Source organism: Natrix helvetica (assembly GCF_964273705.1).
Source record: "Natrix helvetica genome assembly, chromosome: Z".
Taxonomy (NCBI): domain Eukaryota; kingdom Metazoa; phylum Chordata; class Lepidosauria; order Squamata; family Natricidae; genus Natrix; species Natrix helvetica.
The window spans coordinates 59152994-59178475 of record NC_138554.1 but is presented as its reverse complement, the minus strand read 5'-3'; the positions used below and the strand labels follow the sequence as shown (position 1 = coordinate 59178475).

The 25482-nt window shown below is 47.0% G+C and overlaps 1 protein-coding gene across 1 annotated transcript in view; it reads left to right on the top strand.

The window, feature by feature from the left end:
• The first annotated feature begins 548 nt into the window (after positions 1-548).
• The window catches only part of LOC309400964 (pleckstrin homology domain-containing family M member 1-like), a 77474-nt gene continuing 52540 nt past the window's right edge, over positions 549-25482 (top strand). The window contains exon 1 of the mRNA XM_081969781.1: positions 549-567. The gene's annotated coding sequence lies outside the window, so the exon portion shown is untranslated. The remainder of the gene's footprint in view (positions 568-25482) is intronic.

Sequence of the window (25482 nt, the reverse complement as noted above, 5' to 3'; positions counted from 1 at the left end):
TGCTGGCAAGGCAAGATGGCACACTTCCATTGTCTTCATGTACTCTGAAATTTGACTCCACCCACAGAAATTGCAGGCATTTTGTCTTTGTCTCCGGAACACTCAGAGATATCTCTTGATACATTATATTCTGGACTTGGAACAATGGATTTTGTTGCCTGGATTTAAACCTTAGAAAAGGTCTTTCTTGGTCTGGACTGCCAGCCTTGTGATCTCTCTTGGCTATCCACTTTTACAATTGTTTTACACAGACATTTCTGAGCTCTTCTTACTATAATGGCACCAAAAAGACCATCACCTGGGAAACCAGGCTTTGCTGGCTCTGCCCCAACATCCTCAACGTCCAGCCCCAGTGGCCAACAGACACTAACATCTTTGTTGCAGCCCAAGCCCCCTGAGGAGGACCTGACCCAACAGATGTTCCAAAAGATTTTAAAGGGACAAGAGGACTTGAAGAATCAACTAAAAGAAATGAACGAACAGCTCAGAGAAAGCCAGAACCGAACAGCCCAAAATACGCAAAAATTGGAAGCTTTGGAGGAGGGGACGGCTGAGATGAGGAGGGAGGTGAGGAGGGTCCAGAGGGGAAACCAAGAACTTGAGAACCAGCAGATAAAAATGGAGTTTGAAAGGATGTCTTTTTTCCTTAGATTTCAAAATGTAATTGAGGATGATGATGAAGATTTGAGGGGAATTATGACAAAGCTACTGGCTGAATATATCAAAAAAGACAGACAACAGCTGGGATGGGAGATTGACCTGGTCTATAGAGTAAACTCAGCATACGCCAGAACACATAATGTTCCAAGGGAGGTCTACATTAAATTTCTTAGAAAGACTACAAGAGATGAGATTCTGAGTACACAAAGGGGGCAAGTGTTAAAATATAAGGATAGAGAAATAGCCATCTTGAAACAAATCCCCAAAAAAGTTAGAGATAAAAGAAAAAAATATTCGCTCTTAGCGAAGAAATTATACCAGAAAGGGGTGTGATTCAGATGGCTCATGCCAGAAGGTATGCTCATATTCTGGGAGGACTCTAGAGTTAGAATTAACACAACTAAGGAGGCCAAGGCCTTCATGGAAAAAAACAAAGCCCTCCTGGAAAAAGCTGATGATACCACACGGGACATACAGGACACGGGAGGTGCTGAAGCCTTGCTGGTGGGGGAAGAAGAGGCAACACCAAGAAAACTTAGATCACAAAAGTGAATTAGAAAAACAATGCAATTGCTAACACAGAGAACGTTTTCTGTTTGATATAAAATAGATTGAAATTATTTGAAGATAAAAGGTTAAAATATGCTGACAAAATATTGCTAAGTAGTAACAACTTAATGTATTAATAAGTGAAAGTTATGAGAATTGGGGGGAGTGCCATTTCCTGCATAATGTAGCTGTCAAAATTTGTAACCTTATCCACCATCCCTTTCCCTGAAATTATTTGTAAAACCAATAAAAACTTTGTTTGAAAAAAAATATTTTCAGATTCCCAAATGCAGGATACAGTATCAGGTCTTTTTTATATCTGTAACTAAAATTATGACTATAAATTGTAACATAAAAAAGTAGGAGAAGTGAAATAAGATTCACAGTGTGACTGAGATTTCACATTTGCAGTTCAAAATAAAAATGTAACAGATTAAAAAAGACTGGAGAATAAAACAATACTCATTTGATAGCAAAATAACAAAATTAGCCATATAGGACTCTTTTCCCTTTTCAGTGAAAGCATTCTATTTTCCTCACTTCACGTGTCAGGATCATCTGAAACCTTTGATAAAGTTTTTGTAGCAAGATCATTCCATCCCCCCATCTCCTCTTCATTCCCTCCCCAATCACAGAAAATTATCTGATGTCAGGAAAAGAAACACAGAAGCCACTGAGTTATTTGCTGCTTTATTATTTCCAGTGATTCCTTGATCTTCCTTGTTTCTAAATGATTTCTTAATTAGATATTCTTTGGTCTTCTTGTTTTTCAGCTTCTTTTCTTTCATCTATTCTAGTTTGCATGCATCTGATCTCAACTTGTTGGTCCAATCTAATCTTCCATTTTGGAGTGCACTCAGAGGTGGAATTCAGCTGGTTCGGTTGTTAAATTTTTGTGCAGTTCTGAGAACCAGCAATTTGCACCACTGGCTGGCCCCATCCCACCCCTCCCACTAACTCCTTATCTCACCTCTCCTGTCTTGGCCGATACCTAGACTCACGCCTGCGGCATAGCTGATGCTGCTTTCTGGTTCCCTTGCTTGCCTCGATCATGCGGCCCAGCTGATTTCTGCCTGGTGAGCCTTCCTTCGCTGATCTCTGCTCCTTGCCCAGCTACCTCCCATGCAGCCATTCTTCAGCTAGCCTAAGAAGGTAAGGCCGGTTGTGGGGGAGGGGGGCTGTTTCGCTTGGCCAAAACGCTGTGGGGAGAATGGACATGGCGAGACTTGGCTGTCTTCCAGGCCCGTCTCTGAGAGGGAGGCCCAAGAGAAAGTGCCTGGTCTGGGCATACTCTCCCTTGAGGGTCACCCACCTGCTTGTCCGCTCCCCGGACCAGTGAGTTGCCTCGTCGCAGTTTGGATAAAAGACCTGAGGTGCTTGGATAAAGGACCTGAGGTGGAGGAGAGCCAGGTCTGAAAGGAGGTCAAGCCTTGCCATGTTGTGCTACCCAACTGCCTCAGGAGTGAGGAGGAATAAAAGAGACCAGCTGGCAGCCCAAAGTATCCCTTGCTTTGCTGTCCTGCCTCTGCTTTTGGAAGCTTCACTGTCTTTCATTTGCCGCGTGGCCCTTCCGGTCTTTGTGACTGCAGCAGCTCTCTAAATGAGAAAACTGGCTGCGAGATGATGGGAGCTGGGAAGAGAAAAAGCAGTGGAGGCAAGAGAGCAAACCAAGTAAGTAAACCTTCTATTCTCTTTATTCCCTCTCACTCCTGAGGCAGCCATCTGGAATGTCAACAGCAGCACATGTGGCTGCCTTTTTTAAATATTTTTTTTATTTTTTATTTTCAAAACAAACACAACACATCCTTCTTTATATACTGTAGAAAGTGTATCAGTTGGTTACAAAAAGGCTTACGTGCATCTCTTCCACAGTCAACAAACATAATTCATATTAACTCAAGTATTTTAATTCAGATATTTATACATGTTACCATCATCAGACCTCCATTTTCATTTGACTATAATTGTTTAAACGTCCTTCATCATAAAATATACCAAGATTTAATACATAAGCACATACTGGCATTTCATTTACTGTTTCTAAAATCCTCCAATAACACTGAATCCTTATGTCCTATTCTAGCTAAACATTCATAATATTTAATAACAAAGTTTTCCAATCTTCCTTTCCAAATCACTGTTTACAATTTACATTTCCTTATGTTGTACCCATACCTGTATATATGTTGTTATCATTATCCCTCCTTTATTTAACTATATCCTGTATCACAACATTTTTCCCCTAATAATCAAGACTTAATTGTATCTAACTTAGTTCTTTTTTATTAACCTTTATATATAATCCAAAAGGATTTATAATCTTCCTTTCATGGGTACCATTCAATATTCATATCCCATTATTACTTATCATAACACTACACGTTGTATGCATTATCATTATCATTTATTTATTTAACTATATCTATTGTCACTAAATTTCACTAAGTTTAACTAGTTTTAAATTATACTCTTCCATCTATCAATCTGTATCTTTCCAGTAGCAAAACAGTCTCATATCTTCTGCCATTTGTGGTGTCAGTCCTCTAATCATCTCCTTAATCAACTTTTTATGGGCTCCTCTTAGCAACTCCCTGCTTATAAAATCTCTCATGTAATTTCGATGCCCTTCTTCTGTTTCCTTAATCAGCTAATCTTTGATTGTCGGTAGTGTTATCAATGATATTGCTAATACAATTTCTCTCTTAAAATCCATAAATTCTTTTGTTTTTTCTTCTTCTGTATCTTGCCATTTGGAGTAGATTTCCCCTCCATTTAATTCCTCTTTCAGTATTCCACTCTTTCCATTTTCAGAGACAAACCAATCACCATAAATATCAGCAATTTTAATTTCTTTATATTCATTTTCCTCTTCGATTTTTAGGATTTTAACCACCACTTTTTTCCACTTGATAAACATCTCCTTCATCATATTTTGCTGTTAGATGCTCTAAGTCTTCCAACTTCTTCTCTATCCTCTCACGTGTATCTGATAATTTCTGTATTTCTGAGAATATCTTTTGCAGACAAAACTTCTTTCTGCTGTTGAAATTGTGCCATTATCTCCAGCTAACAAACACTGCTGCTCTAGCTTAGAAGGTTTTAACAAGATTAAGCATAGATTCACAATAACGTTTTATTTTCACCTTTCTCTGGTTAAAGATATACTTCAAAAGGACATCTGTATGCTTTTCTTCTTATCACTCTCTATAAACAAGCAGTGAGACCTTGAAATGCCAAGCCAGGATAATCAGTGAGAAAAGTAAAAGTGTTTTGTTTCCAATACACAAACCTCCAGCCTCCGAGTAACAATGTTATTGTTGCAATATTGCAATTTTCTTTGTTTCTTTTTGTATCTTTTTTGCATTTCAAGTTAAAAAAAGCCAGATTCTTGCATGAGTTAAAACACCAACAGTAATGAAAGAGGAGAATTTTAGTCCACAGGTTATAAAGAATAGTAAAAGGAAAAAGAAGAAGAAAACTTAATCCATTTGTTTTTAAAAGCTTGCATAAATTCCATCTGTGAAGATAGCATTTAAAAAGTAAGATAACCCACTGTCCAAAACCATTCCAAATTTAATTCCACCACTTATTTCTTCTGATCTCCAATTGAAATTAATTTTAAGTTTTTCATAGGCAGTCACTTTTAAAACGGTAAAAATTCCTCACCAGCTTGAAAAACTTTCTCTTTCTGTATCCTTCGTTTTGGAGCCGCCCCTACTTCATCAGCCTAATGGCTGGATTTTTTGTCGCTGGCTTGAAGAACTTATCTTGGATCGATCAGGGATTTTGCGATGTCCCTGAGATCAGCAAGACGTATTCTTCCTGTTCACCATCTCTGCAGGATGGTTTAGGTCCATTTGGATCACCCATCGGCAAAAGTATCGACTGCGTTTTCCAGTGGAAGAGAGGAAGGGGTCACATGTGGATATTCTCAAAGCCTGATTGGTCCAAAGACTGAGAGAAGCTTCTTAAATACTCCTTCCTTCTCCTTATCTCCCAGTTCCCTCTCAGTCTTTTGGTCCAAGCACTGTTGAGATAGTAGGTAGGAATTGGATTTTTGTCTAAGTTATTGATTGGATAAGTTTAATTTGAACCTATTGGAGACTCTAAATTAAGTTTAAAATTCCAAATTTATTGCTGTGGCCCAAGGGACAGTAATCTGCCCCGTGCGGTCGGGGAGAGCCCTGTGGGGCATCGCCACTCCCTCTCCATGGGCCTGGAGCTCTGCTATCTATCCCCGGGCCAGCGGAGGTGACGGGCTCCAAACAGCAGCTTCAGGAGCTTCATTTGAGGATGCAGGCAATTTAAGCCCATTTAATTGCCACCGCTCGCAGAAGCGCGCGAAGAGCCTGCAGAGGCACCGAGACAAACGGCTGCCGTTTTTCTACTAGACCCAATAGCGCAAGGGCATATAGGCAGTGGCATCGCAAATTTGAGCTGGGAGAACCTGTTCCTAGTGGCGGGGAGTCCGGTACACGATTTGGAGCCAGTCGCAGCCTCCACAGGGTCGCGGCCACCGCCCGGAGCTCCGTTGGCCATTTTGGACACCACGTGTGCAGGACCGTTAAAGGCCATATTGGGCGCCAGAAGGCCTCAGACAGGGAAGTCAGATTACTGCATTGCCCACGAAGCTCCCGGGGGTCCATGCTCCGCCGAGGCCTACAGAGGCCTCATTTGTATGTGAGTGGGGCAATGGAGGCGAGACCAGGAGTTTTCCAGGGGCCCACAGAGGCCTCTAGGGCAGCTGGGAAGGAGCGGGGACTGGGATCCAAGTCAAGGGCAGGGGCAACCCAGCCCACAGCGGCCCAGCGGCCCTCTAGGGCCATTACCAGGGAGGAGGCAAGGAGACAGAAGGTGCTGGAGAAGACCTTCACCAGGGCCGAGAAGCAGGCCCTAAACACTAGGCCCAGATCGCCCAGCCGCTCCAGGTCCACAGTCAGGCCTCCCTGTACTTAATCAGCTTCCCCCAGGGGGTTCAGTCCATCCTCTCCTTCGGTCTCCCCATCCAGGACTCACGCTTATTCCAGGCAAGGGGTATCACCTTCCCCTTCTGTTTCTCCTAATCCTGCAAGGGAAAGGGCGGTGGACCCTCTGGAGGGTACCTCTGGAACACACCAGCCTTCCTGCAGATTAGCACCTCAGAACCCAGGTTCCTCTCAGGAAGAGATGGAGGATCTAGAGCATCTCCCAGAAAATATTAAGAGACTTATTTCTGCTGCCATCACCTGGGGCATTGCCCAAAGGGAGAGGAACTCCCATTCTTATAAAACTCAGAATAGACATGGTCTGCAGCAGCAAAGGGCTCCTTCACCATCCATGGTCAGTGAAGGGTCCATCCTGGGAGATGACAATCTCCAGGACATGCGATTCTTGGACGACAAGGACTCATTCCTCCTGACCCTCCGTCCTCCTCAGGTCTTTCCCCCCCGGCTATGTTCAAGACCCTTTTACATAAGGCCAGGAAGACCACCAAAATTGGGACTGGGGATCCTATGGTACCTCCCCTCTAGGGATCCTGATATGGCCATGTTTTCCAACACAGCCACCAACAAGGAGGAGATTCCGGCTCCTCCTCTGTTTATGGAGGTAGTTAAAAACCAATGGGCTCGACCCTCAAATTTTGCTAACCCGGGGAGCAATGACAGGCACTTTTATAATGTAGAGCAGGCCTTCTCCCAACTCCTTCAATTACCATCCATTGACACTCCCATTGCAACTTTGGTTTCCTCATCTCCGGTGGTCTCTGGGGATGCCGCGGATAAGATGAAACCAGACAAGCGGGTGGAACTTACCTTGCGGAAGAACTTCAATGCTTCCACCTGGGCCGTGAAGTCCACAGCCACAGCCTCATATTTCAACCGCACTAAGATGATGTGGCTCCGCCAGCTCCAGAATCATGTCCCGATCCAGGATGAGTGGCTCCATCAGGATATTACTAAAATATTGGTGGCAGCCCAATTCTCCACCGATGCGACCCTGGACGCAGTCAAATTCGCCTCCAGCGCCTTGGCCACCTCGGTTACACCCCGTCGTCTGCTGCGGCTACATAACTGGCAGATGTACACTAAGGCAAAATGGAACATGGCTGCTGCCCCCTTCACAGGTTCCCAAGCTCCTTGGGGAGGCTCTCGTCCCTCTTTTGGTCGAGAATAAAGACAAAAAGAAGGTTCTCCCATCGAATGCCAAAAAGACCGAGGCCCACACTCACCTTTATCGCAGACCTTCATATAGGGCATCTGATTATGACCACTAGCAGAGATATCAGTAGTTCAGGTCAGGCAGACAGTACCCTCGGCAGACATACCAGGACTGTAATAGGTTCAAACACCAGTCTAGGCGGCCCTTTCGGGGAAGAAGCGGTTGCCCCTCCCGCAGGGGGAAGTGACTCGGCAAACCCGAGCCTTCCCATAGGCGGCCGTCTGTCCCACCATGCGGATCTTTGGGACGAGATTACCTCGGATGCTTGGGTAAGATCCACAGTTCGTCACGGCCTAAGACTGGAGTTCCTCTCCAGCCCTCTGAATCAGGTTGTTCCTTCCTCCCAGGTGCCCGGAACACCGCCACCTGATGAATCTGGCCATAAAACATCTTCTTGAAATCTAGACGGTGGAGATGGTTCCCCTTATGGAATGAGGTCAGGGCTACTACTCCCATGTGTTTGTAGTCCCGAAGGGTTCGGGGGGGCTGAAGGGCAATTCTAGATCTGAAGCGCCTGAACCGCTTTCTGGTCTACAGGCACTTCAAGATGTCCTCCCTCAAGTCAATTCTGCAGAGCATTCGGAGGGGGGACTTCCTAGCATCGGTGGACCTCACAGAGGCTACCTCCACATCCCAATCTTGCCAGCCCATCGCAGGTACCTAAGGTTTTCACAAGGGGACCTGCATTACCAATACAGGGCCCTACCCTTCGGCCTGGCATCGGCACCTCGCACCTTCACAAAGGTCCTGGCGGCATTGGTGGCTCACCTATGAACTATCCCGATGAGACTCCAATGCTACCTAGTCGATATCCTAGTTCAGGCAGGGTCCCTCCCACAGGCAGTGACACATCTCCAACTCACCATCCAGTGCCTTCAATCCCTGGGGTTCTCAGTCAACTTCCCCAAGATCCATCTTTCCCCATCCACTCGCATCCTCCACTTGGGGACAATCATAAATTCAGCATCAGGGGTGGTCCACCTGTCCCCAGACCGTCAGACCAGTCTGCGACAACTTGCAGACAAGGTTCGCAGAAGTCAATCAGTTTCCATCCTGACCTTGTCTCAGTTACTTGGCAAGATGGTCTCTTGCATTGGGATAATCCCATGGGCCAGACTTTATCTCCATCCGCTCCAGTGGGGCCTCATTCCATTTCAGAGACGGAGGATGAGCAACTCCCCTCGGACCATTCGCCTCCCAGTGACAGTCTGGGCATCTCTCAAGTGGTGGCTCTCCCCAGCCCTACGGAAGGGCTGCTCAATTTGGGAACCAGACAGGGTGACGGTCACCACAGATGCGAGTCTGTTCAGTTGGGGGACCTTGATGGACTCCAGACTCACACAGGGCCGTTGGACTGCCTCAGACCTCCGATACAACATCAATTGGTTGGAGCTGAAGGCAGCTCGGTTGGCCCTTCTACATTTCAAAGACCTGGTGAAGGGCTGTCATGTGCTTCTCCTGACAGACAATGTTGCCACAAAGGCCCACATAAACCGTCAGGGCAGGACCCATTCTTGGGCGCTCTGGCTAGAGGCCTTGAGGATCGGTTCCTGGGCGGAGTGACATCTAATGTCTCTCGTGTCAGAACAGATCTCAGGCGAGTCCAACCACCAGGCAGACTGGCTGAGCTGGGCGACTCTGGACAATGGCGAGTGGCAGCTCCACCCAGATCACTTTCAGATAATCTGTCAGAGGTTTGGCATTCCATCGGTGGACCTCTCTCCCACGCCGGCGAACTCTCAACTGCCAAGATTCTTTTCCCGTTTCCTGAGCCGGACCGCGGAGAGCACGGATGCCCTCAGGAGCCACTGGCCTCCGGACCTGCTTTATGCTTTCCCTCCCATACCCCTCATCCCGGGGACTCTCAGGAAGGTGGTGAAGGAGAGGGCTCTGGTCATCATGATAGACCCTGGTTTGCAGACCTAGTACAGCTGTCAGTATCCCGTCCTTGGAGGATTCATTGGGAGGAGATCGTCTTGCGCTAGGGGGTCTTGATCCATCCGGAGCCCCAGTGGCTCCATCTGTCTGTCTGGCTCTTGAATGGGGACTCCTGAGAAAGGCTAACCTATCCTCCAAGGTCATACAAACCATCGAGGCCTCTAGGCACCCATCAACTACCCGCATCTATAACTCCACCTGGGCCGCCTTCGTCAGATGGGGCTCCACTCTAGGCATCAACCCAGCCAGGGCCACGATTCCCAATGTCCTAGACTTTCTACAGAAAGGGCTGGACAATGGCCTTTCACGCAACACTCTGCGTCGGCAGGTAGCAGCACTGTCTTCCATCCTGGGGGGATGGGGTGGGGTTTGCTTCTCTCTCCCAATTTCCTCTGGTCAAACACTTCCTAAAGGGGGCGGCTAATCTCAGGCCCCCAACTATTCACAGGTTCCTGACCTGAGATCTTCCCCTGGTCCTCAGAGCTATGACGGGGGCCCCATTTGAACCAATCAGATTGGTTCATCTGAGATTTTTGTCCCTTAAGGTAGCCTTTGTAGTGGCGGTCACTTCTGCCCATCGTATTTCAGAGCTGGGCACCCTATCCATCAAAGATGACCTCTGTCACTTCCACCAGGATAGGGTGGTTCTTCGCCTAGATCCCACCTTTCTCCCAAAGGTGAACACCTCTTTCCACAGGGCACAGGAAATTGTTCTGCCCAATTTGTGCCTGGCCCCTTCCGGAGATAGGGAGTGTCTTTGGCACCGTTTGGACGTCGGCCGCACCTTACACATCTATCTCAGGCGGACGGCGGGGGTGCGCAGGTCGAAGGCCCTCTTTGTCTCCTTTCAGCCAGGGACATTGGGAGCCAGGGTGTCCTCGGCCACCATTGGCCGGTGGCTACGCCAGGCCATTGTAGCGGCCTACGAGGCGGTGGGGCAGTCTGTCCCAGTGGAGATTACGTCCCACTCAACCAGAAGTGCCACAACCACGGCGGCATGGGCCACCAGGGCACCATTCGAAGACATAGGTAGGGCGGCTACCTGGGCGTCCCTGACTCCATTCATTCGGCACTCCCGACTGGACGCATTCGCATCAGTGGACGCTTCCTTCGGGTATAGGGTCCTACAGAGGGGGGCGACTGACACTCCCCTTGGGCCATAGTTTCCCTCCCTGGGACTAAACTTGGGTATGTCCCACACGTGACCCCTCCCTCTCTTCCACTGGAAAAAGAATGTTGGTCTTACCTGAATGTGTCTTTTCGGGAGAAGAGAGGGAGGGGTCACGACCCACCCTAGATAGAGTAGGATGGGGCCAAGGGGAGGACAGGGAGGTTCCTGGAGGGGAATCTATACTACTTTCAGGTCCAGTGTGCGCCCGTCCCCCCCTCTGGCCCGGGGATAGATAGCAGAACTCCAGGCCCATGGAGAGGGAGTGGCAATGCCCCATGGGGCTCTCCCCGACTGCACGGGGCAGATTACTGTCCCTTGGGCCACAGCAATAAATTTGGAATTTTAAACTTAATTTAGAGTCTCCAATAGGTTCAAATTAAACTTATCCAATCAATAACTTAGATAAAAATCCAATTCCTACCTACTATCTCAACAGTGCTTGGACCAAAAGACTGAGAGAAAACTGGGAGATAAGGAGAAGGAAGGAGTATTTAAGAAGCTTCTCTCAGTCTTTGGACCAATCAGGCTTTGAGAATACCCACACGTGACCCCTCCCTCTCTTCCCCCGAAAAGACACATTCAGGTAAGACCAACGTTCTATCTCAGAGCATTGAGATTGCATGTTGTCTCATCGCGACATTGGCTGCTCCTCTCATGTGGCTGCCTTTTCTCTTGCTGTGCGATCTTTGAGACTGTGGCTCCCAAAGGGTAATGGTGCTGTGGGGAAAAGGGACGGTGTCACAGACAGGCCAAAGCTGGAGTAGCAATGGCTGAAGCCTTAGTGTGCAGGAGCAAAGGGTAACTTGCCTTTGCGCTGCCCAATCCACCTTTGTCATGGTACATTTGCACCAGCTGGTGGCACCCAAGGCAGCCTTCAGTTCCCATCACTTCGGCTTGGAGCTGGAAGCTGTGGCCGGGATCTGTCCTAGCTTTGCTGTCCATCACAGCTAAGAATCTCTAATAAAGCCAAGAATGAACACTTGTGTTGTAGCCAATCCGGGCACTAGATAGGCAGGCCCCCTGCAAATTCCATCATCTTCCAAGATGCCTGGCTGAAGTTTCGCTTACTGAGGTGCCAGGAGTCCTGATGACGGGATGGGATGCTTCAGGCACTTAGCTTGGCCTTCCATTAGTTCCAGCCCTTCACTTTGGCTCAGCAAATGGTGCACGAAACTTTGGCCAGGCTCCTTGAGAGTTTGCAGGGGGGGAATCTAGCCCTTGAGCTGGTTACAACACAAATGTTCATTCTCGCTTTGAGGTTCCTAGCTGCAATGGGCAGCAAAGGTAGGTTCATCCCCCGGCACCGATCCAGCAGACAAAACAGGAAAAGGGAGTGAAGAGAAACAATCCCATTGCCAAGATATGGGGGGAGGTCGGAGGGGGGGGGCAGAAATTCTGACCAGCCTCCTGGTGTGGTGCGAGGCTTTGGCCAAAGGCTGGAGGGAAGTGTTGCTGGCTCATTCGCAATCTCCCTTCCCAGTCTAGTTTGATGCAGGCGGCAGCTCAGATTGCTCTTTGCAAGCTTTCTGTAGGTGAAGCTGGGCCCCTGTGAGGGCTGGCTTTTTGCCTAGGTTTGTCTGGTTGTCAGGAATGGGGCAGGAACAGACGAGGGCCTGGGGAGGAAGCCACTTTTCCCCTGATAGGGGAAGAAATGTAGGCAAAAAGCCAGCCCTCACGGTGCCCAGCTTCACTGACAGCGGGCTTGCAAAGGGCAATGTGGCTCCTACTGCATCAGGCTAGACTGGGGAGAGAGAGCTCAACCAGCAGGATTAGGGAAGCCAGGCAAAGGGATGAGCGAGGGCATCCGCAGCATACCAGAGTACATACATGCACTTTACCTTAGATCCCTTCTTTCGGAGGGCTCCCCTTCTCCATGTTTTCCAGTTCAGCCAAAGTCCAGTTGATGATTTCATCTGAGTAGTGTATCACTGGAACTGCCCCCAAACATTAAAATCACAATTACATTTTTACAGCTTTCTATTATTGGTATTTCTTTTTTCTGATTTCGGGTTTTCCATTTTCCATTCTATTATTTTATACTATTCTTCTTTGTTTATTTTCTCATTTTTACAATATATACATCTATATACAATATTTTCCTGTGCACCGCTTGGAGAGTCCAAGCAATGGGTTAATTCACTCTGGTTGCCCTGGATACTGAGGAACTTTTTTTCTCCCTTTAACCACACCTCCTCGTGTGATTACTGCCAGAATAAATTTCCTCACTGCCCAGATCGGATGTATTTTTGAGTTCAGGCTATTAATCCTTGGCTTGGACTCTCCTAAAATTTTGGAAAACCTTTTCCTCTTCAAAACGAACTTTTCTCCCTGCCTTTTATTCTTCTACAATCAACATCAGCTATCTAGGAGGCCAGGAGGTAAGCGTGTGTGGGGGAGGTTGTTTCTCCACAGCCTCGCACTTTGCAGGCTTGGAAACTTGCCGCTTGCTCCCAGAGCGCGGCAACAGCGGCGAGGGGGTTTTTTTCTTTGTTTTTTGGTCGGTTCCCTCCCCGGTTGTTATTTTCCGGCATAGTTTTTTCGTTTTTTGACTCCCCTGCGTTTTTTTCCACCCCTCAGCCACCGCGGAGCTACGAGCGGCCCGGATTGATCCTGGCTGCCGCTCTCCTCTCCGCCCAGCTCCTCGCTGTTGCGGCAGCCATGTTTAGGCGCGAAAAGTTCGCACCTTTAATTTTAGGCCTCTGCCGCTCAGCCACGCTCCTGCAGGAGGCCGCTTGGTGGCTACAGGGCCTCGCCGGGCGCGCCCAACGGACCCTCGGCCACCACTCACTGGACATCAGCGGCGCTGGTAATTTGGCCACCACGTGTCCTTTGCACCGGCACAGGGAAGGATTTTCTTTATCCTTAAGATCTGGCCAGGCCTTCGCCTTTTTTTAAGCTCTAGTCTCCTGGCCTACTGACTTCCCTGCCTCTCCTGCAAGGGTTACTGCAGCCTGAGCTGCAGGCCCACCTCATAGCTCAGCCTCCTGGGTGTCCTCCTCCCATTTGGCTACTGGTGTTAGGCTGAAATGGATTTATTAATTTTTTCCTATACCTGTATTATTAATCATAATTGTCTTTTTTCTTTATGCCTTTCAGTGTAGCCAGTCGAATTCCGCTGCAGCCCACCCGTTTGCCTGTGTTTTCTGCATCATCCTTGTGCGGTCATTGGCATGGAGCTCCCTCCATCAGGTTCTGTTGAGGCTAGATCCGGCCCCTCTCAGGCCCCTAGCAAGGATCCCCCTTCCAGTAGGGGTGGGAGTGTGGGCAAGGGTATCTCAGGGGACACCCATAGGCACCCTGTCAAGGCCCCGACTGCAGCCGAAACCAAGGACGCTGAGAGATGCCAGCGGGCCCTTGATAAACAATTTGAGAAGGCCCGGCGCCAGGCTGGGACAGGGTCCCCCCCAGAGGTGGCCCCCATTCCCCCATCCAGAGGTGATATCTTGGCATTGCTGAATGAGGAGGTAGAGTCTCAGGATCTGTCCCCGGACAGATCACTGGCGGAGCCAACTTCTCCTGCCCCGTCCTGGTCATATGAGCAGGACCCAGTTCCAGAGGGTCACACCAGGGCTCCCCCGGCTGGGGGTTCTCACTACCATCTCCAAGACCCCAGGGACCCGGGATCAGATTCTGATCAGGAGCCCGAGCTGTCGCCGCGCGTGCAGGCTTTGGTCGATCGTGCTATCGCCAGAGGCATTGCTGAGGGCCTCCAAAAGCGCTCCCCTCCCCCTTCGGGGCCAGGGACCACTTCCCGGGGCCCGGCGGCCCCTCCTCCAGCCAAGCGTGCCCGCCATCCGTCCCTTGAGTCATCCGTGGTCAGCGAAACCTCCGCCATCGAGGACGCTGACCAGGACGGCCTGGAGCTATCTGAAGACGAGGGCCTCCCCCCGGACGCCCCTGCCTTTTCCGGACTTTTCAAACCCACTCTCTTTAAGTCCATTCTCCGTAAGGCCAAACTAGCTACCAGGGTAGGGATTAAACCTAAGCCGGTCCAACCTTCGGCCGATGCTGTTCCCGAAAATCCCAATGCGGCCATGTTCGACGTCCCGGCCCCCCAACAAGAGCTGGTCCCGGTTCCGGGTTTATTCCTGGACGTAATCCAATGCCAGTGGGCCCAACCAGCCACCTTGTCTTCCCCCAGCGGGGCAGACAAGAAACTTTACTCTATGGACCCCACCTTGGAAGACCTTTTGGTTCTCCCAGCCATGGAACCACCTATCACTGCCCTGACCTCCAACTCTTCCCTCCCAGCAGAACTGCTGGATGGGCTCAAGGCGGAGGATAAGAAGGCGGAGAGGGTGTGCCATAAGGCCCACCTGGCGGCTGCCTGGGCCATCAAAGCCTCCTCTTCCGCCTCCTTTTTTAACAAGGCCTCCGTTATATGGCTAAGGGAACTGTTGACCAAACTCCCGGCAGGAGACTTGCGCCTCCGCCAGGATATTTCAAAAATTATTGCGGCCTCCCAATATGCGGCGGACGCATCCCTTAACGCCTCTAAATTTGCTTCTAGAGCCTTGGCGGCCAACGTCACCTCACGCCGCCTGATCTGGCTCCGCCACTGGCAGGCGGACCAGAAGCATAAATGGAAGCTGGCCTCAGCCCCCTTTAAGGGCGCCAAATTATTTGGGGAGGCGCTTGAGCCTCTCCTCATTGAATCCAAAGATAAAAGGAAGATTTTGCCTTCCACCACAAAAAAGCAGGACCGCAAGTCCGCTCCATACCCCAGGAGGCAGCCCTTTCATGCCCCTGAACCCTCTACCTCTTCTTCCTTCTCCCCGCCCTACCGACCGGCCGGTCAGTCAGGGGACAGGTTCCAGGACAGGTCCTCCTTTAAGGACAGAGGTAGACAACAATTTGGTTTCCGTAAATCCAACCGCGGAGGTGCCTCTAACAGGCCCTTCCGCAAATCTAAGTGACTGCCCGGGCCCGTCACCCATAGGGGGGCGCCTCCAGCTATTCGCCCACCATTGGGTCCAGACCACGGAGGACGCCTGGGTCCTCCAGATCGTGAGGGAGGGCCTATCCCTAGAATTCCTATCCCCCCCTCCCCGGAACTTCATCCGGTGTCCCACTCCTTCCTGTCCTCTGAAGAGGGAGCTTATGAACCAGGAGATTCGCCATCTCCTGGAGATAGACGCGATAGAGCAGGTCCCCCCCGACCAGGAAGGGAAGGGGTTCTACTCCATCCTCTTCCTGGTACCAAAGAACTCGGGGGGCTGGAGGGCCATCTTGGACCTAAAGAACCTCAACAGGCACATTGCCTACCGGAGGTTCAAGATGCAGTCCCTCCAGTCCATCCTGTCGGGGATCCGTCAGGGAGACCTCCTTACCTCTATCGACCTCAAGGAGGCTTACCTACACATCCCCATCCGTCCCCAGCACAGGAGGTTCCTGCGCTTTTTTTATGCCGGCAGGCATTTTCAATACCGGGCCCTTCCCTTCGGCCTGTCGTCGGCCCCCAGGACCTTCACCAAGGTCCTGGCGGTTGTAGCAGCCCAACTGAGGCGCAGACCCATAAGGCTCCAGTGCTACCTGGACGACATCCTGATCCAGTCGTCCAGGCAGCAGGCCTTGCGGGACCTCCGCATCACAATGAGAACCCTGAGGAGCCACGGTTTTTCCCTAAATCTGAAGAAAAGCCATCTGGTTCCCACCACCAGACTTATCCACCTGGGGGCGGTCATAGACACTTCCCTGTGCAGGGTCTTCCTATCCCAGGACAGGCTAGACAGCTTAGTGGCCATGACCCGCAAGGTGATGCTTGCGAGACAGGTACCGATCGTCCTCCTGTCACAGCTGTTGGGAAAAATGATCTCTTCCATCTCGATCGTCCCATGGGCTCGCCTCCACTCCAGAGCTCTCCAATGGCTCCTCCTTCCTCACCAGAGGGCCTCAAGGAGCAACTCAAACCGACTGGTGAGCGTTCCCACAACAGTGAAGAGATCGCTCCGATGGTGGACGTCCCCTGCTCTCCTCAAGGGCCACCTGTTCAAGGAGCCCAACTGGTTAGTGGTCACCACAGACGCAAGCCTCGCCGGCTGGGGGGCACACATGGGTCATCTAGTGGTGCAAGGCAAATGGTCACTCGCAGAGAGCTCCTGCAGCATCAATCTTCTGGAACTGCGTGCGGCCCGCCTGGCACTCCGGCATTTTCGCCAGGACATTCTCCATCAACATGTCCTATTGATGACGGACAATGTGGCCACCAAGGCCCACATAAGCCGCCAGGGGGGCACCAGATCCAAGACGTTGATGAAGGAAGCGGAATCCCTGGGGCGCTGGGCGGAGAGGCATCTGGCATCTCTTCGCTCCGACCACATTTCGGGAGTCGACAACACCCAGGCGGACTGGCTGAGCAGGACCACCATAGACCCGGCAGAGTGGAAACTGGATCCGGCTCTGTTTCGCCAGCTGTCCCGCAGGTTCGGCACTCCCGTGGTCGACCTATTCGCATCCAGGGAAAATGCTCAACTTCACCGCTATTTCTCCCACTTCCAGTTCCCGGGGGCGGAAGGGACGGATGCCCTTCGCTCTCCTTGGCCCCGGGGCCTACTTTATGCCTTTCCTCCGCTGCCCCTGATTCCACAAGTCATCCACAGGATCATCGCGGAGGAGGCGGAGGTGCTCCTCGTGGCCCCGCACTGGCCCCGTCGTTCGTGGTTCACCGACCTGGTCAGCCTCTCCCTGTCACCTCCGTGGAAGATTCCTCCAGACCAAGTCTCCCTCAGCCAGGGGGCCGTAATTCATCCAGAGCCCCAATGGCTACAATTGGCCGTCTGGCACTTGAGGGGGACCAGCTGAGGCGCGAGGGCTTCTCAGGGGAGGTAATACACACCATTCAGGCAGCTAGGCGACCGTCAACCACTCGAATCTACGATGCCTCGTGGGCCTCCTTCGCCAAATGGTGCGACGCCTTACGTTTGGACCCGGTGACGGCTCCGGTCTCCCGCGTCCTGGACTTCCTACAAGGGGGTCTTGCCAAGGGCCTCGCTCCAAATACCCTTCGACGACAGGTGGCGGCCCTCTCCACCGTTTGGGCCGGTGACCCGGTCTTGCCCCTTAGCAAGGTGCCCAGGGTCCGTTCCTTCCTCAAGGGAGCTTGTAACTTACGACCTCCCACGGTCCACCGTTACCCCACCTGGCAGCTGTCCGTGATTCTGCAGGCGCTCACCGCTCCACCCTTCGAGCCTCTCAGCACTACGTCGCTGCGTCATCTTACACTAAAGACGGCATTCCTCATCGCCGTGACGTCAGCTCGTCGTATTTCAGAACTGGCAGCCCTGTCGGTTCGCCAGGACCTATGTACCGTCCACCCAGATAGGGTGGTGTTGAGACTGGACCCTACCTTTATTCCAAAGGTTAATACTTGGTTTCATAGAATGCAAGAAATTGTGATTCCTGATTTCTGTCCGAGACCGTCACATCCCAGGGAACGACAGTGGCACATGTTGGACGTGAGAAGGGCGCTGAAAACATACATCGCCCGCACCTCCGAATTCTGGAAGTCGGAGTCTTTATTCGTGTCATTTCATCCAGGTTCCCTGGGCAAGAAAATCTCCTCTTCCACTGTTGGCAGGTGGCTGCGCGCCTGCATCGCCCTGGCCTACGAAAGTCAGTCCAGATCGGTGCCCCGAGGCATCACTGCGCACTCCACTCGCAGCGCGGCTACCACTGCGGCCTGGGCCACCCAGGCATCAATACTAGACATTTGTAAGGCGGCTACGTGGTCCTCCCCGTCGCCCTTCATCCGTCATTACAAACTGGACGTTTACGCCTCGGCTGAGGCGTCCTTTGGCAGGAGGGTACTTCAAGGGGTCGTGTCTTCGACCGAATCCCGGGACTCTGACTCTGCCCACCCAATCGGACAATAACTTGGGTATGTCCCATTGCTTGGACTCTCCAAGCGGTGCACAGGAAAATGACCATTGGCTTACCTGAAGGGTCCTTTTCTGTGCACCGCGGGAGAGTCCAACCCACCCTGGTCTTCGGCCCGGGGATTCTTTCCTCTTTTTTCAACTGAAAACTCCTTGGACGCCTTCGCTCCATCCTCTCGACAGATTGACCTTTCGGAAATTAATTCTGGCAGTAATCACACGAGGAGGTGTGGTTAAAGGGAGAAAAAAAGTTCCTCAGTATCCAGGGCAACCAGAGTGAATTAACCCATTGCTTGGACTCTCCCGCGGTGCACAGAAAAGGACCCTTCAGGTAAGCCAATGGTCATTTTCATCTCTATTGCTTTCTAAATATATGCCATCTTTTCATTATGTTGCTATGTGTTCCTTATGCATTGATTTTACATCTCTTTTCAAGCCAGTTATACCACCTGTTCCATATCTTGTAGTACTCTGTTTCCTCTCTATCTTAGTTCCAGCGTTAGTTTGTCCATTTCTGAGCATTCTTACATCTTTTTTATGATTTCCGCATTTGATGGAATGGTTTTTAGTTTCCAACTTTGGGCATATGAAATTCTGGCAGCAGTGATTATATGAAGCATTAAATATTGGACATCCTTACTAATATTTTTATTATTATTCCTAGAAGAAACAGCTCAGGATTCATATCAATTTTTTGTTCTATTATTTATTCTAAACTTTTTTGAATTTTGGTCCAGAATTCTTTGGCTTTTGGACATGTCCACCACATATGATAGAAGGTCCCCCGTTGGTGGTTACATTTCCAACAGTTTGGTGATCTATTTGGGACCATTTTGTCCAATCTCGCCAGGGGTAAATGCCACCTATAAAACATTTTGTAAATGTTTTCCTTATAGGATGCCGACATTGTCAATTTATAATTTTTTCCCCATACTTTTTCCCAGTGCTCCAATTCAATATTATACCCAAAGTTTTTAGCCCAAATTATCATTGTTTCCTTCATGGTTTCCTCCTCCATTTTGAATTTTGTATGTTTTTGTAATCATTTTTTCTTCTATTCCTGTTACTATTTTGTCCAATTCTTGTTGTTCATTTTGAAATCTGTACTGTTCTAAGTCCTTTTTGTATCTTGTTTGAATTTGTAGATACAGCCACCAGCCTAATTCAATTCCCTGTAATTTTAACTCCTGGTTTGTTTTAAGTTTTCCTTGCCTATCCAATAACTCCTTATGTGTCAATATCCTATTCAAATCTATTACATGGGGGTAGGTAATTATTTCCATGGTTGATATCCATCTGGGATTTTTGTGTAGAAGTTTATTTTGATTTCCATCCATATTTCTAGTAAGGCCCCTCTTACCTGATGCCTCTGGAAATATTTATGGGCTTTACTTTTTCCCTCCCAGATAAAAACATGCCAACCCAGCTGTAAATCATGACCCTCTATCGTCAATATTCTTTTATTTTGAAGTTCTATCCATTCTTTGAGCCATGTTACCGCTGCTGCCTGATAGTAAAGCTCCCAATCTGGGAGGCTAAATCCTCCTTTAATTCTAGTGTCCTGTAGTAATTTTAATTTTATCCTAGTTTTTTTCTCCAGCCAAATAAATTTTAAAATTGTTTTATTTAGTTCCACGAAACATTTCCCCCTAATTTTACTGGTACAGTTTGGAATAGAAATATTTTTTTTGGTAGAATACTCATTTTTATGGTTGCAATTGTTCCAATCAGCGATAATTGTAATTTCGCCCAATTTTCCAAGTTCTTTCATATTTGTTGTAATAATTTTGAATACTTGTCTTCTTTTATGGTAGAACACTTATCCGTTAGCAAAATTCAAATATATTTTATCTTTTTAACTATCTGAATTTCCAATACTTTCTTTAATTCCTCATTTTACCTTTGTGTAAAATTTTTAGTAATTATCTTTTTAATTTTTTATTTATTTTTAAGCCTGCAACTTTGCCAAATTCCTCTACTTCTTGAATTAATATTTTCCCTGTTCAAGGGGGTCTTCTATTATAAAAACCATATCGCTGGTGAATGCCTTTGTATTCTTCTTTTTTAATTTTTAACTCTTCTATTTCCTCTTTTTCCTTAATCCGTGTTAGTAAAACCTCCATTGAGAGGATAAATAGAAGAGGGGATAGTGCCTTGTTTGACCCCTTTATTTATATTGACTTTGTCTGTTAGATCTCCATTTACCATTATTTTAGCTATCTGGTTTGAATATGCCTTAATCATTCTAATAAATTTTTCTCCAAATTTCATAATAGCTAATTGTGTAATAAGAAACTGCCAATTTAAATTATCAAAAGCTTTTTGCACATCTACCAATGCTAATGCTAATTGTTTTTCTGGATGGGCTTCATAATACATTCATTAAAATTCTTGTATTATTTCTTAATTATCTCTTGGGTAGGAATCCGTTTTGATCCGAATGGATAATTTTATTTAATATTATTTTAAGTCTTTCCGCGATGATCGTCATAAATATTTTATAGCCACCATTTAGCAGTGAGATTGGCCTATATATAGTTTTGGATCAATTGATTATCTGTTTTTCTTTTGGAATTAATGTTATAAATACCTCAGTCCATGAACATAGCATTTTTGCTTGTTCTAGTACTTCATCATACAGTTCTAACATGATTTCCTCAAAAGTTTCTTGAAATTTTTAATATATCTCTGCGGGGGTCCCATCTGGTCCTTGTGATTTATTTATTTTTGTTTCTTAATTGCCTCCTTTATCTCTGTTAGAGTTATTTTTTCATTTAGCATTTACTTGGTATGTTACTCTCTTGTAAATAATTTTGGATTTCTTTTTCTGAAATATTTTCCTGACTGTTTAGAGTTTGAAAATTTTTTTGGATTATACATTTTTTTTTCTTCTGTTTTATGGAACTAATTCCCATGTTCGTCCTGTAATTGCTGTATTAGCTTTTTTGTTTTTTCTTTCTTCAATTTGTGAGCCAGCCATCTACCTGGTTTATTTGCTGTTTCAAAATAGTTTTGTTTTGCCATTTTTATATTACATATCATTCTTCTTGAAGTGTTAGATCTTCTTTGATTTTAATATTTTGTGGTTCTTTCTGCAGCACCGTCTCCAACTCTTTAAGCTTCTCCTGTAATAGTGTTTGCTGTTTCCTTTTTTCCTTATTTCTCCTTGCAGTATATGCTATTGTTATACCCCGCACATAGGCTTTTGTGGTATCCCATAGGTTTTGTAGTAGTGTTTGATCTTTCTTGTTTTCCTTAAAGAAAATATCTAATTCCTTATCCATCATTTGTATATATGATTTTTCTTTTACAATTCTCTGATTTAGCGTCCATCTGAATTTTTTCCTTTGAACTTACCATTTACTGTTAGTAGATTGTGGTCTGCCCATGTATTTGCCGAAATCTCCATATGTTCTATGTTATTGATCAATTCTGGGTTCATCCGTGCCATATCGATTCAGGACCTCGAATTGTGCGGATGGGAAAAGAAAGTGTACTGTCTTTTTTTTTTTTTAATCTGTCTCCATGCAGCCCTTAAATTTAATTCTTGCACCATTTCAAAAAAAGGTACTCGGTAGTTGTCTTTTCTTTTTCTTCTTTGTATTTCTATAATCTATTTTGTTGTCTGCCACCGCATTGAAATCGCCTATTATTCAGATATTTACCCAATCTGATTCAATTATTTTCTTATGTAATTTATTATAGAATTATTTTTGGTTTATATTTGGAGCATAAATTGTCACCAAAATAATTCTTTTTTGATTTCTTGTTATTTCTGTCATTAAACATCTGCCTTCTCTATCACTAAATATTTTCCTCGAATTTAACCAATCTTTTATTTATACCGCAATTCCTCTTTTCTTATTTTGTGCTAACGCTAGATGCAGCTTTCCTAATTTGGGGCATTCTAGAATATTACCATATTTTTCTTTGATATGGACCTCCTGTAGGCAGACAATATCCATATTCTGTCTTTTGAGTCTGATTAATGTTTGTTTTCGCTTGGCTGGTGAATTGATACCATTGATGTTCGAGGATATCATCTTTATTTCATTTTCCATCTTATTTGTATGTTGGTTTTGGTCTTTTCCTTGTTCTTGTCTCAATTTGTGTTCTTGTCCTGGCTCCTTCTCTCTCCTGTCATTCTGTTTCCCTTTATATCCTGCTCCGTAAGTTTTTCCTCTGATGTCTCTTCTTCCTGAATGTTATTTTCTGCTTCCTCTCTGCTATCTTGTTCATCTTCTATTATATAGTGATCATAAAATTTCTGTGCCTTTTCCAGTGAGTCAATTTTTTTTCCTGCCAAGTTATTAGCATCCCCTCAGGGATAAGCCATCTAAACATCGCTCTGTAATTGAGCAGTTGGGTCGATAGGAAATGGTAGTTTCTTCTCTGTTCCTTTATCCATTTTGGTATCTGTTTTAATGTTATGATTTCTTTTCCTTTATAAACCAAAGACTCTTCTCTTGTTTTGCTGTAGACTTCTTATCTTGTCTTTTTTCTTGTAATAATAATAATAATAATAATAATAATAATAATAATAATAATTATTATTATTATTATTATTATTATTATTATTATTATTATTATTATTATTTATTAGCGCTTATAGACCGCCCCCTCTTCCAAAAGGGACTCGGGGCGGTGTACAGTCCGTAGCAAAAATACAACAAGTTAAAATTATTAAATAAATAGATATGTGAGGAGGATAAAAGATATGCCAAACTGTACAGCTGAATAAATAAATCAGGATATACAAAATTTAGAATCCCAATATCCTGTAAAATTAAATTTAAAAGAGACAATCCCTCTAAAAACCAATAAAAGTGTGTATGCCAGGAGGAAAACGTTATAATTATGCCAGACCAGCCAGTCGGAACAGGTGAGTCTTCAATTTCTGTCGGAAGGAGCGGAGGTCAGTAGTGGTTCTAATGTCGGGGGGGGGAGGTCATTCCAGAGGGTTGGGCCCATCACAGAGAAGGCCCTACTCCTCGGTGTCGCCCGTTGGCATTGCCTAGTGGACGGCACCAGGAGAAGCCCCTCCCTGTGAGAGCGAATTGGCCGCAGGGATGTGTGTGGGAGGATGCGATCCCGCAGGTAGCTAGGCCCTGTGCCATTGAGCGCTTTAAAGATGGTAACCAGAACCTTGAAACGCACCCGAAAGACCACAGGCAGCCAGTGCAGCTCGCGCAGGAGAGGTGTTACATGGGAGTACCTGGTACTCCCCATGACTACCCGCGCGGTTGCGTTCTGAACTAGCTGCAGTCTTCGGGCGCGTCCCAAGGGAAGCCCCATGTAGAGAGCGTTACAGTAGTCCAGGCGAGACGTCACCAGTGCATGAGTGACCGTGCGTAGGGCATCCCGGTCCAGAAGGGGGCGCAATTGGCGCACCAGGCGAACCTGGTGGAATGCCCCCCTTGCCACGGCTGCCACATGGTCATCCATTGACAGCCGGGCATCTAGGAGGACGCCCAAATTGCGCACCCGTTCCACAGGGGGCAATTGTTCGCCCCCTATGGCCAGTGATGGAGTTAACTGGCTGAACCGAGGTGCCGGTAGCCACAGCCACTCGGTCTTGGAGGGGTTGAGTTTGAGTCTGTTGTCCCCCATCCAGACCCCGACGGCTTCCAAACACCGGGACATCACATCGACAGCCTCGTTGGGGTGGCGTACAGATGGTACTCAACCCCAAAGCCACGGATGATCTCACCCAGCGGCTTCACATATGCGTTGAACAAAAGGGGCGAGAGGACCGACCCTTGCGGCACCCCACAAGAGAGTGGCCTCAGGGTCGACCTCTGCCCCCCAGTCAACACACATTGCATCCGGCCGGAGAGGTAGGAGCCGAACCACCGTAAAACGGTGCCTCCGACTCCCATCCCCTCCAGCCGGCGCAATAGGATACCATGGTCGATGGTATCAAAAGCCGCTGAGAGGTCTAATAGGACCAGGATAGAGGAACAACCCCTATCTCTGGCCCTCCAGAGATCATCAACCAACGCGACCAAGGCTGTCTCTGTGCTGTGCCCGGGTCGGAAGCCGGACTGGCGTGGGTCTAGATATACGGATTCATCAAGGCGACGTGGAAATTGCTGCGCCACCACATTCTCAACAACCTTACATGTAAATCTTACATGTATCTCTCTTGGAAGTTTATGTCTGTGTGCATAGTTTGTGTTGACCCTATACACATCGTCCAAATCATTTTCCACTTCCTGCTTGCTTTTTTACAGATGTTCAGCCATTAACTTTGGCCATTAACTTTGAAAGATCTTCCTCCTTAGTTTCCATTACATTTTGGAATCTAAGATAAAACATTGATCTCTCCATCTCTAAATTTATAATGGCCTCTTCCATTTCTTTGTTTACCGCCATCATTTTACTTTCTGTTTTATCTAGTTTCTTTTCCATTTGTTCCATTCTAGTTTCCACTATTTTTATTTTTTGCTCATTTTGTATTATCTTTTCCTGCATTGTATCAATTTTATCATCCAGTTTGTGTATCTCTCCTCTCACCTCCCCCTCTTATGTTCTTCAAGATTTTTTGTCATTACCTCCTGCATCTTCATCATTATCTCCTGAATTGATGTTAGGGTTGATTGCAGGTTTTGTAGATTTATAGTGGAGCCTGATTTCTCACCTCCTAGCATGCTTTCCACTGAACATGGTCCTGATGGGGATGCTATCATCACAGTTGTCCCCCCCTAACTTTGGCAACTGTGGTAACTTGTCATTTTAATTTTTTTTAAAAAAGTTTTTCCACAGTACCATATATCCCCATGTTTCCCCTTTATTTATCTATCTTTTTTTGTCTCTACCTCACTTCTTCACAATTCTTCTACCTACTTCACTAACTATTTTTGCTGACCACAATATAGAATACCCTAAATTATAATCCAATCAATACCCTATTTATACAATTGATCGATACTATTAATGATCTAATAATAAGCTAATGATGGTCTAATAGTTCTGAATATTAACATAAACAGCGATACTAATCTTAATCTATTTTTATTTAATTATAAGAATTATAAAAATTATAGATATTACATTTACTATGAGTAATACTTATAATATAATACTTATATC